Below are 14,887 nucleotides of genomic sequence, written 5' to 3' on the forward strand. Positions count from 1 at the left end.
GAGGAAGGAGAATTCTGCGTACTCTCAGGAGCTTTGATGTTCAGAAGGGCTCTTGGCAGGATTAATTCCATCCTGAGGTATTTACTAGTAAAACACTCTTGCAGAGTGAGTGGAAATAATGACACAGAAATGGCAAGAGTTTTAAATGTGTATTAATGTAGCATTAAACTGCCATTATGGATTGAAGGATGAATTAGAGAGAGGCCAGAGCCAAAGCTGGACCTTCGGCTGGGAGTATTGAGGATAGAGCATGGGAGTCACCATTAGAGATGTTAGAGATAGTTAGACATCTTGCCCACCCTCTCTGGCCAACCCCCGATCGGTCCCAACACTGTACTCTATCCAGATCCCCATTACCATAGCATCTGAGCACATCACAGACTTTAATGTATTTAAAGACTCTGAGCACTGCTTTGTCATCCCCATTGTACAGGTAGGGAACTGAGGCCCAAAGACACTAAGTGACTTGCCCAAGGTCACCCAGGAAGTCTGTGGCAGAGCAGGGAATTGAACATGAGTCTCCTAGGCTAATGCCCTAAGCACTGGACCATCCTTCCTCCCCGTTCTCCAGTGCTTTGACCGGTCCATTTTTAAATGAATCTAGCCATGGGGCTTTCACCACTTCCTTTCTGAGATTATTCCAGACCTTGCCCTTAGGAAAATATTCAGAAAATGATTCTCAGAAATGCCAGTTCACTACAGTTGTGGATCTGGCCTTTTGGCTTTATAGGAGCTGTGCTGATAACGGAAACAGGAAATCCATTCAATGACACTATTTTGTGCACACAAAGGCAATATGCACAAAATAGCCACGCAGGAGCTCCACGTCTGTCCAGCCTTCTCATTAGCAGCCCCTGATTTGGTGGGGGGGGTCTTCATTCCTGGCTGACCCAGTGCACCCCCTTGCAGGTGGGCGTGGTATTGTGGGTGAGCACTTACTCAATTTTTCCCTCTTCCAGGGTATTAACTGCTCCAGACAGTTAGATGCTAAACCCGCTTTCGGAGGGCCTCATTTATTAACAGAAAAGCCGACGCAGGACACAAACAAAGCTTTCACCCCAACATCTCAGCTGGAGACCAAGGCATTCTTAATCCATCTGTCCCCCACCTGCATCCAGTTCTCGGCTCCAGCCAGGCTCTTCACCGGGGGATCTCTCAGTTCCAGTCTCTGCCCCTGGTGTTAGGCTTCCTGCCTCTGGAGTCAGGAGTCCGGGGAGGTCTGTCCCCTGTCGCTCTTCTCCATGAATAGTGGCTGATCCTAGCCAGGTTGGGCTTCCAGCCGGTGTCAGGGGCATCCCTGGCTGAGACCAGGCCCTGCTGCCTGCTGACTGCAGTCCTGCATCTAGGAGGTTCCCCCCTTCCGCAGCACCAGTCTGGTGGGGTCCCCAGATAACTCTCACTCTAGACTCTTCAGCAGCAGCTTCTCCTGGGAGCTGCTCTGAACAGGAGCTTCATGTCTCCCTTGGGGGCTCCCCTCTAACTGAGCTTGGGGAACTTTTATCAAGTCCAGGTGCTCATTTACTAACCTGCCCTCCAGGGGCAGACTGGGCACTAACTCCCCATAAAGGGCAACTGGCCTGTAACTGGATGCCTCAAGTTTGGGTGGCTGAGGAGAGTCAGTAGAAGTCTCTAAGGGTTACGTCTATGCTGCAGCTGGGAGTGCGCTTCCCAGTGCAGGTAGACAGAAACGGGCTAGCTCTGCTTGAGCTACGGCGCTAAAAATAGCTGGGGAGGTGGGGTAGCACAGGTCAGGGCTCAGACTAGCCCTGCAAGTGGAAACACGCCCCAGCGCCCTGAGTGCGTATTCAGGAAGATAGGCCAAGCAACAACAATGCTGCTATTTTTAGCTCACACAGACCTAGCATGGCTATCTAAGTGGGCCGGGAAGCACACCTCCAGCTGCAGGATATACATTGCCCTAACTGCAGTCCCTCGCTTTAGGTAACCAAGCTCAGTGGTGTTTTGGAAAATGTAGCTGTTAGATCCCAAACCTGTTGAAAGTGACTTCACTGCTGTCTCAGGGTGCTGGGCCCCAGCTTGCAGGATTGGGACCTAATCAGGCTGTATTTGCATGAAGGCCGAGTCAGACACGCCCACGAGTTTGGGATGAGGCGAGTCTCAGCAGTCAGAGGAAAGGCTTTTGAAAAGAAAAGATTAAAAACATGGGGCCAGGCAGAAGATAAACTATGCTGCTGTCATTCTCCCAACAGTCCAACTCACAGCCCACAGACTGCTGGGGACTGCACAGGCTGGGATGGAGAACGTTGATGATCCCCTTGAAATGGGTTTTCACACGGGTGTAGCACCAGCCTTCCAGCTCTCCCCAGCTGTCATGCAGCGCTGTCACTCCAGCTGTTACACAGCAATGGATTCCTGTTGCCAAGCTATGGATTTGGTTTTAATAACAGTTAGTGCAAACACTGTAAATTTACTGCTGCTAGAGAGAGTTTTTGAAAACGTCCAACTCTGGCTATAATTTTTCAACCGCACCAGCTGTTTGCGCTCTGTTCATACCTGACATGGTGCTTTGAAATAGCAATCACTGTATTTATAAGAAGGGAAGGACTCATAAATATGTCAGGAGTGGAATATACAACGCCATATTTCACCATTTTCTATTTTAAAATTGTGAGTTATGGCTACAGAAATGTGGACCCATTAAAGGTGATATGATGTATTTTGTGTCTTGTTCAGGAGCCCATCCATCATTGAGACAATAAAGAAAACCGCACTTACTTTTTTCCCCTGTCGTCTGTAATTTATGATGCCCAAAAAGCTGTAACCTTTTGGCAGGCTTTGCAGAAACTGCTGCACTGTTAGCAACTAAATAACCTTTTATAAGGTTTTAAATGTGTTGCTGCAGTCTCAATGCACTTGCCATATCGATCCAGAATATCCTGCAAAAAAAAAGGGGGAAAGGAACATGATCTATAACAGGATCGATAACGGTATATAGATTGTTGAAAGATGCTTCTAATGATTTTTGCCAGCCATCATCTCTGTGTGTTGCTCCCCGTCTTTTAGGCTTCAGCCTTCGCTCAAATTAATTAACCTTGCTGAGGCTCTCTGTGCTCCAGCATTAGTACAGCAGAGACAGGGAGCAATGCAATGTGTTTGCAATGGCATATTTGCAGGCTGGAAATGAACCCAAATAAATAAATAAAAAGTAATTAATCATTAATGAAAGGCAGCAAATAGGGCACTAGTCAGGAGAGCTGGATTCTATTCCAGCTTTGCCACCAATCTGCTGTTTGACCTTGGGCAAGTCACATCCCCTCTCTGGGCCTCAGTTTCCCCTCCCACACCTTTGTTCGTGTTCTCTATTTAGACTGCTGTTTTGGGGGGAAGGGTCTATCTCTTGTTATGTGTCTGTACAGCACCCAGCACCATGGAGCTCAAATCTCATCTGGGATCCTTAGGCCAGTGGTTCTCAACCCAGGGTACATGTACCTCTGGGGTACTCCGAGGTCTTCCGGGGGTATGTCAACTGCTCTAGATATTTGCCTAATTTTACAACAGGCGACATAAAAAGCACTAGTGAAGTCAGTGCAAACTAAAATTTCATAGACAATGATTTGTTTACACTGCTCTGTATACTAATGCACTGAAATGTAAATACAATATTTATATTCCAATTGATTTATTTTATAATTGTATGGTAAACATGAGAAAGTCAGCAATTGTTCAGTAATAGTGAGCTGGGACACATTTGTATTTTGATATCCGATTTTGTAAGTTTTATGTTAAGATACAGCATATTTTTCCAGACTCTGATTTCTCTAGAGATAGGCCTGAGCCTCAAAGAAAGTGCTGAGCACCCACACTTTGAAAATCAGGCTATTTAAGGTGTCTCATGCTGGGCACCCAAAATCACTAGCCTCTTTTGAAAATCTTGGCCTGGTGGAATTCTGCTGCTAAGCTAGGTCCACTCACAGACCCACTAATTTGTAGACATAACAGATCCACTTTACGGGGTTTAATTATTAACACGAGACACTTACAGGTTTTCAAAGTGCTGAGTGGAAAGCAATTATAAGGCAGAAGTCGCCTGGTTCGCAGAGCTAGTCAATCAAATATAAAAGAGAATACAAAATGAACTGAGGAAGCATGTAGCCATGTATTGACAGTACACTGCTCCCATAAAGCATAACTCCGGTTACTGTCCCTTTGTGAATTGGTCTCTTTGTCATTTATGTTCTCCCCCCACAGCAGCCACCAAATCATTATTAACATTATAAATAAAATGAGAGGGCAAGTTATTAAATCTAAAATATGTGGAGTTCTCCTAGAACTCACTGAGTAGTTCATAAATATGATGGCTTAATTTCATCTGTAATCCAAATGGCTGATGAAGCATTACACAGCTCTCTGTTAATTGAAGTTGTTAACAAAGCTGAAGAGAGAGATTATTATGTATAGACTTTTATCCTTCAGGGGTATCATCATAACAGATCATAAATGGAAATGAATTCATTGCCGTCACATGCCACTGCAGAATCCCTGAACACAGTTTTAACTGAAATGGATAGTCACAGACACCCAGCAAGTTTGGCGGATACTGTGCTGCTGGAAGCAACGTCTTTTGGATGGAATGTAAAACAAAGGATTTGGACCCTCGTGGTCGTTAAAGTTTGTGAAGAACAAGGTTGCCAGCCCCATGTCTTGACCAACTTCCTTTCTCTCTGCTTATCTTAGCCCAGAAGTTTCAGATGAATAAGGTATTCTCCTTCATTTACTATCCTAAACCCCTGTGAGCAAACAGCTGCTTCATTCCATCCCACACATAGCTGCATTGCAAGGTGATCCTGTGTAGACTTGGTCTATCAGACTGTGATGTTTGAAAAGCTCTTTGAGACCCTTCAGGATGAAAGACTCTATAGAAATGCAAGATCATTGTCATTACAAGGAGTGTACAATACAGGAGTAAAGATGGAAAATCCATTCCAACAGCCCATATACCCTGACAGAACTGTCCAAATGCAATAGACTCCTCTGAGTTCAAACTGGTTACTCTACTCCAGAGCATAAGCCAAGTTTCTGTGTTCATTGCATACAAACAAAAAACTAGCACATTTTTCCAATTCATAGACAAATGGTCATTATTATCCCCATCTTAAGTGTCTATATTTTCAGCATGTTGCTTACAGTAATAATTGTTTCACTTCTGCAGTAATGGCTTGTTAGTGATGAGCTATTTGTTTTATGGAGAAGAGGCTGCATGCTGTAACTGAGTATTAGAAGTTTATTGATACAACTGTACCTCTTCCAGAAGCTTTTGAATCTTTGTTTCTTAAACTCTGATTCCTTTGGGCACCAGGAGATATTCCAGACACCGAGCGCATGCACATGCCACCAGAAAGCAAACTAGCTAATCTAATCCTGCCCATCTCCATAGGATCTATAGCTTCTATTTCTATAGACACACATGTTCTAACCACCTAATGGAACATCTTAAGCCTTATTTGATGTGTTGCATTTATATAGCTATCACGGATTCATATAGCTATATTGCTGTAATAGAGAAAGGATGATCTTCTAGTTAAAGGACTGGACTGGGAATGGGAAAATCTGCATTTCAGTTCCTGGCTCTACCACAGATTTCCTGTATGACCCTTGGACAGTTACTTAATTATTCTGTGCCTCAGTTCATAGACGTTCATAGAATATCAGGGTTGGAAGGGGCCTCAGGAGGTCATCTAGTCCAACCCCCTGCTCAAAGCAGGGCCAATCCCCAGAGAGATTTTTGCCCCAGATCCCTAAATGGCCCCCTCAAGGATTGAACTCACAACCTTCCTCATCTGCATAATAATTAATAATGTATCAGACCAGGAACTGCCCCTTGCTCCATGTACATACAACACATAGCACAATGAGGCCCCAACTGGGTTGGTTGTCACCCCACCCCACCCCGCATCACATATACACCCTGCAAAACACCACACTGTCCTGTCACAGGGTCTCTAGCTGGGCCTGTAAGGGTGATTCTAATAAAGAAATAATATTGCATCACAGCCAAATGAGTAAGCAGGGCATTTCTGCTGGTGGATCCAGGACACAAGGAAATTATTTAAATGGGGGGGGGGAATCTTTCCCTTCACTTATTTAAAGAAACACTCCTGTACCCTATAGTAATGGTTCGAAGCACTTTCCGTTCACAATGGTTATAGCTGGTGGGTTAAAGGCCAGTTTTCCCATAAAGTTATTGGCTCTTAAGAATACGTGTGTCTCAAAGTTTCAAAATCCAGTCCTCTCCCCACAGGGATTCCTCTTCTGGCCAACTGCAGCTTGTGTGTTGGGCTGTGACTGATCAGTGAGCAGATTTGATGGGTTGGATCTATACATGGCTTTGCATCCCACAATGGCCAAAGGCCCCTCCCCCACCTCTGTGCACCCTACTTTGAATTCTGGCATGGAATGGGATTCAGAGGATCTGCGCCACCCCATTGTCCCCATTCGTACTGCCTGAACCCTAAGGTTTAATATGGAGCACAGCAGCCTCTTCGCTGTTACTGCTGCTACTGGTCTGCCATTGTATTTGCAGCACTGCAGTATGTATTTCTAAGCTGCGCCTATTTCAGGTGGCGTTATGAAAACACACAATGCCTGGATCCCGGCGGCTTTTTCCATCCAGCACATTAGCCAGGAAATTCTCCTCTATACCTTGGAGGACTTACCACGATTATCTGGAATGTGTTACTTGCACACAGCAAATGCAAATTAACATCGTCTTCACATTTCGCTGGGGCAGTAAAGGGGGATGTTGACATCAGCCTGAAAGTAGAATTAGCTTTTGCATTATGTGGTGCGAGACGGAGGTGTTGAAACCTGCATGTGAGACTTTCCAAGTTCAGTAAAGAACTGTTCTGGCAGCACTGCAAAAACATTGTACGGCTTCCAAAAGCCAGAGGTAAGCTGAGCAATCTCTCTGTTAGAGGCTGTATTATTGCTTTTGCTGGCCTTTCAAAACCCTGCCATTTTGTCTAGTTACTTCTAATGTGCTGCTTGGTTTAGTGCAAGCTCATCTCTTTAAGAAGAACAGAGTTACAATGCTGTCAGGCTCGGCTACTCTCTGATAAAGAGCTGCTTTAGTTCCTAGCAACATTAGCCCCCAATTACAATCTCTCTAACGACATTTATTTTATAACAACCAGAGGAACACTTTGAACTAGACTAGACGTGGACTGTAGGGACTACTCTGGGAGTCAGGCGGTTGCAGGGCAGTCGGGCTCAGTGGTCAGAGTTCATGCAAGGGGTCTGATCGCCAGGAGATCCAATCCAAGGGGAAGGTACAGCAGGGCAGCTGGCAGGGTCAGGGGGTCCACAGAGCAAGGGCTTGTTGCTCAGACAAGGGCAGAAGAGAAGCAGGAAGTTTTATGTATAGTCACCAGCCAATGAAGGCCAAGACCATGTGGCCAATCAGGAAGCGGGTCACGGAACCCCAGAAGCTGGACCACCCACGTCTGTGAATTCCCTGGTAATCTAATGTCTTGGTGTGGCACGGAGGCTAAGCCTGCTTTCTGAAAATCCAGCGGGCCTGGGTTTGAGACCAGGGTCCTGACGCAATCCGGCACTGGCGGAGATGGGACTTAACACAGACTCACAGAAGTTAGAGCTGGGAGAGATCGATTAACACCTTGCACACAAAGGTGATGTTTAAGCTACTGGCAGCTCCTTAAATCAGGGCACGAAGACTCCATAGTAAGATACAAGACTATGAGCTTTTCCATGGGCATTCATGCACCAGCGTCTAATCTCCAAGATCCTGTGCCCAGTCCTGGCAGGGATGATCTCTTTGGCTCTTCCATCGTCCTGGAGGAGATGTTCTCAGGACCCCACCGTGATGTAAAGATGCTGGAATACTAACTCCATCCCACTGAGGGTATTTTCTTATCCCCTGGAGATCAACACTAACATTTGTGAAACAAGGTGTCTGGTGGTTTGGGGCACCCAAAATGAAGCAGCTTAAAGGGGACTGATTTGCAGACAGTGCTGAGCCCTAACCCTCTGAAAATCAAGCCTCTTTAAGGTGTCTCAAATTGGGAACCCAAAAATTCAAATCACTGTAGAAAATCTTGGCGGGTAGAAGTCAAATACTTCATGCTTTGTCAAGAGCAGCTGTTGCAGTGAGTGCTAAGCTCTGGCCCTGCCCTTTCAATGTACCGAGGACTTTCATAGTGATGGTGGAATGGACATGTATCTGAAGCCATGGCAGGTCAGGGTTTGACTCCGAGCCTGTGAATAGTGTTGGGCAGCACTGCCAATGGGCTATTTTCCCACAAAAGTAGGTCAGTTTCAGTTTTCCACCTGCTGTTTCAGAGCCGTCAGATGTGTTGCGGGTTTGACGTTTGGCTCTTTCACTAATTACACTGAACCGCTTTACCAGACATGCTGAGAGGGCAGGGGCTAAAGGGAACAGCAAGAGCAAGACACTTACAGGGGACAGGCTTGTGAGGTCAAGTAGCCTTTGCTTGCCTGGCAATTATAGTCTGTCCTTCTCTCGAGGCAGAGTTTTGAGAAGAAGGGTAAATTAGGCTGTGTGATTCGAATGAACCCTTCATCTGCCTTTGCCTCACAGGCAGTCTTCAGCACCTGCAAGACGAGAGGCTGTTTGGGGAGCAGCCTGTTTGGGGATCCCACATAATCCAATCCTTACCTCTGGGGAGGCCTCCCACTGTCCGTTTCCACCCTGCCCAGAAGCAGGCAGCAACTTATAGGAAAGATCAGGACCCTGTGTAGGAGGACTCAATGATAAGTCTACGGCCATGGTTCCTACATAATGGGGGGACCTGACAAGGAACAGTTTTAGTTTTGTTTTTACAGCATCAATTGGAAGGTGCCATTGCAAAGAGCAGGAGAGTTTGCTCTCTGCCTTAATTCTCCAACTGTTAAGTTCCTGGGGCAGAGTTGCTTCCTGGATGCCAGGCATTGGTGTTTTGCCTGAGATTCCTGAGAGAGGGGATTGCCTGGGTGTCATTTGTGACCACATCTGTTCCAGGACTGGTGTATATAGTGTAAATAAACAAGTTACACTAAGAAAGAACAGAATTATCAGACACACAGATAAACATGATAAGTTGGGGAAGAGTCAACACTGCTTTTGTAAGAGGGAAATCATGCCTCACCAATCTATTAGAATTCTGTGAGGATGTCAACAAGTAAGTGGACAATGGTGATTCAGTGGATATATTGTTCTTGGGCTTTCAGAAAGCCTTTGATAAGGACCCCCACAAAACACTCTTGAGCAAAGTAGCCAGTCATGGGATAAGAGGAAGGTCGTCTCATGGATCAGGACCTGGTTAAAAGATAGGAAATAAAGGATAGGACTAAATCATCAGTTTTCACAATGGAGAGAAGAAATAGTGGGGTCCCCCAAAGATCTGTCCTCGCATCTGTGCTGTTCAACATATTCCTATATGATCTGGAAAAGGGGGTGAACAGTAAGGTTACAAAATTTTCAGACAATAAATACTTTGAGTGGTTTTGTAAGTCCAAAGCTGACTGCGAAGAGTTACAAAGGGATCTCACAAAACTGGGTAACTGGGCAACAACATGGCAGATGAAATTCAGTGTTGATAAGTGCAAAGTAATGCACACTGGAAAACAATCACAACTGTACATACAAAATGACGGGGTCTAAATTAGTTGTTAGCACTCAAGAAAGAGATCTTGGAGTCATTGTGGATAGTTCTCTGAAAACATCCGCTCAGTGTGCAGCAGCAGTGGAAAAAGCAAACAGAATGTTAGGAATCTTTAAGAAAGGGATAGATAGCAAAACAGAAAATATCATAATGCCTCTATATAAATCCATGGTATGCCCACACCTTGAATACTGCGTGCAGTTCTGGTCACCCCATCTCCAAAAAGATATATTAGAATTGGAAAAAGCACAGAGAAGGGCAACAAAAATAAAAGGTATGGAACAGCTTCCGTAAAAGGAGACATTAAAAAGACTGAGATTGTTCAGCTTAGAAAAGGGATGGCTAAGGGGGAATATGATAGAGGTTTATAAAATCACTAATGGTATAGAGAAAGTGAGTAGGGAAGTGTTATTTATCACTTCACATAACATAAGAACTAGGGGGTCAACCGACTAAATTAATAGGCAGCAGGTTTAAAATAAACACAAGGAAATACTACTTCACACAATGCACAGTCAGCCTGTGGAACTCGTTGCCAGGGGATGCTATGTAGGCAAAAAGTATAAGTTGGTTCAAAAAAAGAATTAGATAAATTCATGGAGGATAAGTCCATCAATGGCTTTTAGCCAAGATGGTCAGGGATGCAGCCCCATGCTCTGGGTGTCCCTAAATCTCCAACTGCCAGATGCTGGAAGTGGATGAGAGGGGATGGATCACTGAATAATTGCCCTGTGCTGTTTATTTCCTCTGAAGCATCTGGCCACTGTCAGGATACTGGGCTAATGGACCCTGGGTCAGACCCAGTATGGCCGTTCTTATGTTCTTACGGAAATTCCCAGATTCCATATCACTGATTTCTCTTCCACCAGAAAACCGACCTGTAAGGCCACCCCATCTGCTACTGATCAGCTCAGGGGTGAGATTATCAGTGTAAAAGAGAACGCCTCCTGGTGTGGCCTGGTTGCTTGGTGATTCACGTTCCAGTCTGCCAGGAAGCTATGTGATTGAGTGGTTAGAGACGGGGAGGCAGGATTCCTGCGTTCATTCCCAGATCTGGTTCTGACTCACTGTGTCACTTTGGCCAAATCACTTGCCCTGCTTGTCCCTCACTTTCCCCTTTAGTAAAATGGGGATAATACAGTCACACAGCTCTGCCTCACAGCTGGGCTCATTTCACTTCCCAGGTCCCAGGAGGGGGATGCTGCTGCTGCAGATGAAGGAGCATACCCAGAGCATTCCTCCAGGATGAATTGGGAGCAGTCTTCACACTTTCTGAAGGGAACCCACATCCAACCTGCTCTAGCCAGAAAGCAGGCATCCATCGTAACAATTGGGGCTGAGAGGTTTGTAAATGGGGAAGGAGGGAAACCCAGCGATGCCAGAAGCAGGTGAAGGAAATGAAGGAGCATTATGTATAATATTAAATGTAATGCTATTCCATTTTCCATCTCAGTTATTATATTAACTGAGAACTTACGCTTGCCCTTAAAAGATTCCTGTCACATTTTATGAACGCGATGATCTCAGAGTAATTGGTGCTAGAAATATGTCATATTAAATTACAGATACCAATAAACCTTATTGAAACTCATACATGGTAGATAAAGGATACGGGCCAGATTTTCCATTGTCCCACTCCCTACATAGGTATTTCCATCTGTGCAGAATGGGCATCAAATCAGAGGTAGCATTTCAAAATCTCTGAGCACTGGGGTAAATATCCACACAACTGGTTGTCAGGGTTTGAGGTTCCTTTGCTTTGATACTTTGCTTCTTACCTTGGGCCACCAGAATGTGTGCGTGGTGACCTTCAGGGCCTCATGTGAACCCAAATCACTTTCGCTTTGCACCTTGCGTCATCGTTTACACAGTGTAAATTGGGCGTAAAATGCTGTACCATTCAGATTTGGTAGGTCTTTGCACTCCCTTGCATGACAACACAAGGTGCAGGTCAGTGGCGATTTGGACCCTTTGGCCAACATTTTCACCAGTGCTCAGCAACCCACACTTGGGGCCGGATTTCAGAAGAGCTCAGTTCCCATTTAGGCACTTAAATAAGTTTTTTTTCTCTTACTTAATTGGCCTCTCAGAGTTGGTAAGACAACTCCCACCTGTTCATGCTCTCTGTATGTGTGTATATATATCTCCTCAATGTTTCACTCTATATGCATCCGAAGAAGTGGGTTGTAGCCCACGAAAGCTTATGCTCTAATAAATTTGTTAGTCTCTAAGGTGCCACAAGTATTCCTGTTCTTTTTGCACTTAAATAAGTGGCCTGTTTTCCAGCGATGCTCAGCACTTCTGGTGTGTGCTGTGTGCTGAGCTCTGTTGACAATCCTACAAATCCAGTCTTTTCTCCCAGGCTTTTCCTGGTTGGGTGGGGCTGAATAGGATTACTGGAGTTCTGGGATGGAGATTTTGGAAGGAATTTATGCTATCGAGACTTGCCCTGGGACTGATTTCAATTATACCCTGGATGTTTATTGAAGGCATTCGTTAATTATTGTCTCACTATTTCCTTGCGCTCCCTCGTCTATCTCCATCTGTCTCTTGACTGTAATCTCTTTGGGGTAGGGACTGTCTTTTTGTTCTGTGTGTACACACCTAGCACAATGGGGTGCTGGTTAATAACTGGAGCTGCTAGACACTACCACAATAGCTATAATAAATATCAATAATTAATAATAATTCCCTTGTGCTCAGAGAGCTGGGGGTGTCAGATGGTTCTGGGAGTGCCCAGTCTCCTGACTCTCAAAAGGCTTTTCACAGGAATCCCTTCTCAAACGTTGCTGTTGCTCTGTGATTGGGTTTTTAAAACTGCGTAAGTGCTGGAAGAACTTGAGAGGGACAGTAATAAACCAGAGTAAATAACAAATACCTGTAAATACCCACACACCTGAATAGGACAGAACACTTTGCTACAGGAAAGTATAAATCAATCCATTTGATAACCTTCACCTCCAAAGCAAACAGAGGCATCTCCCAGGTGCTTTGGTTATCCCTTGGCTGGAATGTCGGTCACCTGCCAAACAAGCTTTTGCTCACAGACTGCACCTTACCTCTACTGGGAAGTTTATATAGGTTCTAATCAGCATGAAAATACATCCTTGGAACTTTAAAAGCTCTTATCGCTTTCCATACTTTACCCAGCAACCAGTATCATGATTTGAGACCACTATTCTCATCGTTCTAGGGTAGGTTGTTTTATCTGCTTTGCCAGACAACATAGAACAAAGTTTGGAGCGTATCACAACGCAGTGTCTGGAGTGGGACATATACACAGTATTACTCATATCCATAATCCAAACAGAGCCTGCAGAGGCCTTTGCAGAGGGCTGGCAGCTTATCTGCTTGGAGGGTGTTGCTTGATGGTGTGGCAGAGCGGAGTGGTAGCCCGTAGGAAAGTGACAGGCATGGCTGAAGTGGGACAGGTGGTCTGAAGGGGAATGCTGGTGGCTGGGGAAATATCAAGATTTCATTTCTCCGTATCAGAAGCGGAATGATGCAGGTCTGGGCCATATTCTGTGTCACTTCCACCAGCGTGAATCCAGAAGATCTGCTGTACTGTGCACGCTCATTTGCACCAGTGCAAATGGGGTGTTAAACACCAACGTTCTGATCTGGTAGCATTTCACACCCATTTGCCCTGGCATCATGGATTCGGACTCCATTAAGCTCAGTGGGCTTACTCTGAATTTGCACCAGTGGAAGGGAGAGCTGAGTTTGGGCAGTTGCTGTTTCCTGGCCAGACTGAGGAATGCCGGAATCCTTTTCTTTATTCCATTCCTGAATCACATACCGATGTCTTGTCTAGATTACAAATTACACCAGTTTCACTAATGGCATGTTTTGTTATTGATTTTAGGTAAATCTGTAGGTACACTTAAATCTGGAGTATTTTAGGTTTAAACTAATTTCAGCACGGCCCACACAGACAGCTTCACCAGTTTAACCAAGGGCTTCTCTACACATGGAATTATTTCAGAATAGTTATGTGAAAGTGGATTAAACTAAACCAGATCAAAGCACTCTTAATGCAGAATGAGAGATTCCACACATAGGCTCTCTCGCAGCGCTGTATGTACTCCACCTCTCCAAGGGGAATAGCTTGCAGCGCTGCGAGCGAGCGTGCAGCGCGGCAGGCTCTGATTACACTGGCGCTGTACAGTGCTGCACTCGCTGCGCTCGGGGGGGGGGCATTTTCACACCTCTGAGCGCAGCAAGTTGCAGCGCTGTACAGTGCCAGTGTAGCCAAGGCCATAGAGTTACTCTGGAATAGCTATTGCACCTTAAATTCACACCCCACCTTAATCCAAATTAACTTTCTAGTGTAGACAAGCACATAATCAATAAAAAACTACCATTAGTGAAAACAGTGCAATTTATAACCTAGACAGAGCCCTATTCCCTCATCTCCTCTCCCCGTCACTCATCAAACAAGACAAAGCTCACCCTGCCCTCTGCACTGCAGAGCTCTTGATACCATTCACTTTGGGTTGCTTTAGGGCAAATGTAACATTGTCCTTGTTAAGAAAGTCAATTCTTATTAAATAGGACATCTTATCAATTTTAAGCTACCAGCTCCTGATCACTGCATGGCTCTCACTTTCTTTTTAGCATTGTTCCTGGGACGAAGGCGAGCAGGATAGGGCCCTGTGTTGTTAATAATACTCAGCACTTTATCATGCTTTAAACATTCAGATCTCTCGACAAGCATTATATTATTAATCCTCCAAGCAGCCCTGTGGGGTAGGTAAGAAATAATAATTATCCCCATTTTACAAATGGGGAAATCAAGGCAGAGAGGTTAGCATGTGTCTTGCCAAAGGGGACACAGCATGTCAGGGCAACACTGGGCGTAGACCTGAGGAATTCCTGGCTCATTGTGGAAGCCTGTGTTGCTGGTTGGGAAATGGGCGGAGGGGAAGAAGGAAATTACAAAAATATTCCCCTCCAAAAAATAAATCTGCAGACATGTTCACAAAATGTCATGGCCATTTTTCATTGAAATTTAAGTTTCCAAACCCCTCTGCTCACATTAAGTTGTACTGAATATAAACAGTGAGGCTTGATCTTCAGCTGCCAGAGCTCCATTAACTTCATCAGAGCTAGGCCAGTGAGTCAAGTACCCGATCCTGCACAACTGACACTCCCACTGAGGACCAGACGGGCATGAAAAAGAAACACCTAGAATGTGACGCTTAGGCATCGATTATAAAGACCTTTAAAAGAGTAGCTGCTTGCTATAC

General features: G+C 45.1%; 1 long non-coding RNA gene across 1 annotated transcript; it reads right to left on the minus strand.

The window, feature by feature from the left end:
* Window positions 1–1,825: 1,825 nt before the first annotated feature.
* On the minus strand, window positions 1,826–9,274 carry LOC112116635. The gene is made up of 3 exons (XR_002908921.2): window positions 9,123–9,274; window positions 6,675–6,771; window positions 1,826–2,897 (listed from the first exon to the last, which is right to left on the minus strand). It is a non-coding gene; the product is annotated as an uncharacterized LOC112116635 (long non-coding RNA).
* Window positions 9,275–14,887: the final 5,613 nt, after the last annotated feature.

The sequence above is a fragment of the Terrapene carolina genome, unplaced genomic scaffold (genome assembly GCF_002925995.2).
Source record: "Terrapene carolina triunguis isolate 2854851 unplaced genomic scaffold, T_m_triunguis-2.0 Scaffold53, whole genome shotgun sequence".
NCBI classification, from domain to species: domain Eukaryota; kingdom Metazoa; phylum Chordata; order Testudines; family Emydidae; genus Terrapene; species Terrapene triunguis.